Raw genomic sequence first — 1,699 nt, 5'->3', positions numbered from 1 at the left:
GCGAGACTGTCCACACCACGGATTTAACAAAATGCAGCTGCTAAGCACTTTCTTCCGAGGTCTCGCCTTACAGTATCAAATGGCCCTTGATATGGCGAGTGAATGAAACTTCACTACTCGGAATCCGTTGGAAGCCGTAAGACTTATCGAAACCTTGCTAACAGCAGCAGCACCAAAAACACTGACTCTGAACGGAAGAAGTCTGTTCAGCTGAAGGAGAAGTAGCAGATAGGGAAGGAGAAGAAGATGTGAACTACATCGGAGGTACCGGATTCCAAAAATTTGGAAACCAGGGCGGAAACAGAAACTTCTTTGAAAATGGCCAAAGAAGTAACCTAAGTTCACAATTTCAAAAACCCTTCAACAACAGCAAGAGCTACTCGAACTCTTACTATCAAAATCCACCACCCCAGACTCAGGAAAGCAAGATAGAAGAAATGCTTGATCGAGTACTGTTGGGACAACAACAAATCACTGTGGATTTCAGCGGTAAGATAGACTCCGCCTACAACAATCTGAACACCAAAATCGAGACCTTAGGGACTCAGGTGAGAAACTTGAAACCCAAGTAATTCAGACGGGCGAGACTATAAAGAGGCAAGAAGCTTTCGCTAGAGAGGCAGGAGCCGACAAAGGAAAACACCACGTAAATGCCATCATAGATGATGATTTCTGGCAAAAGGTGAGAAATGAAAAGCTTGAGGCAGGAGATTTCAAAATCGAAAGCTCCATGAGTCTCGGCGGATCCCAATGGTGTCGACCGATGTCGATGAACTCGCATCGATCGACAGACCATGATGAAGATCGATGGATGGATTACTCTAGTCATCGATCGACGTCGTCTGCCAAATCGACTGAATGCAATGCGGTTCGAATTCTAACTCATGAAGAATTCGCAGCTAAGCATCCTCACCCACCATCCCCTTTCTATGACAAAATCGATCGATCGGTTGAGCCAACCATCGATCGACAGAGTGAGTCCGACGTTGATCGTCAAAACACACCTCCCATTGATCGATAGGCACCTCTGACATACCGAGTGCGGTTACCATCAATCGATAATGATTACATCAATGCACTCAGACCACCACCTAAACCATTAGCAAATCCACCCGAACTAAAACCCAACCCTTTAAATAGTTCACCAGAATTTGTTCAAGTAGAACAAGAATCTGAAGGGAGAAGGTTAAGGAAAAGAAAGGAGAAGATTCCTAAAAACCTTAAGAGGGAAGCTAACGATAAGGAGATAGATGGTTTCACTAAACGAGTCCTCAGAATCCCAATCGAAAAACCTTTTGATGAAGCTTACTTCACACAACGGTTGTGGATGTTCTTCAGAGAAACAAAGGTAACCGAGGAGGACATTAGGAGAATGTTTCATTAAGTCAGAGAGAAGATGAAACACAGGATCACATTGACCAATCCTGGGAAGTTTGCAATACAATGCGTAGTCAAGGGTGTTGAATTTCCCCATTCAATGTGTGACACAGGAGCATCAGTTAGTATCCTCCCTAGGATCATGGCAGACAAGCTTGGTTTGACCATCGAACCCTCAACGGAATCCTTCGTGGATCTTTCAGAGAAACGATCAGGAGGTATCATAAGAGATAAGGAGGTACAGATTGGTAATGCCCTTGTCCCTGTAGATTTTCATGTCTTAGACATCGAGCTTAACTGAAACTCTTCACTTCTGCTTGGA

At 44.2% G+C, this 1,699-nt stretch overlaps 1 non-coding gene across 1 annotated transcript in view; it reads right to left on the bottom strand.

Annotated features, from left to right (window-relative positions):
- LOC117131506 overlaps nucleotides 1-24 on the bottom strand; it is a 106-nt gene extending 82 nt beyond the window's left edge. Inside the window, exon 1 of the small nucleolar RNA XR_004454662.1 lies at nucleotides 1-24. This exon is cut by the window's left edge and continues 82 nt beyond it. This is a non-coding gene — a small nucleolar RNA (small nucleolar RNA R71).
- Between the last annotated feature and the right edge of the window lie 1,675 nt (nucleotides 25-1,699).

The sequence above is a fragment of the Brassica rapa genome, unplaced genomic scaffold (assembly GCF_000309985.2).
Source record: "Brassica rapa cultivar Chiifu-401-42 unplaced genomic scaffold, CAAS_Brap_v3.01 Scaffold1004, whole genome shotgun sequence".
Classification (NCBI taxonomy): Eukaryota; Viridiplantae; Streptophyta; class Magnoliopsida; order Brassicales; family Brassicaceae; genus Brassica; species Brassica rapa.
The sequence above is the reverse complement of the archived record's forward strand: the minus strand, read 5'-3'. Positions and strand labels throughout refer to the sequence as shown.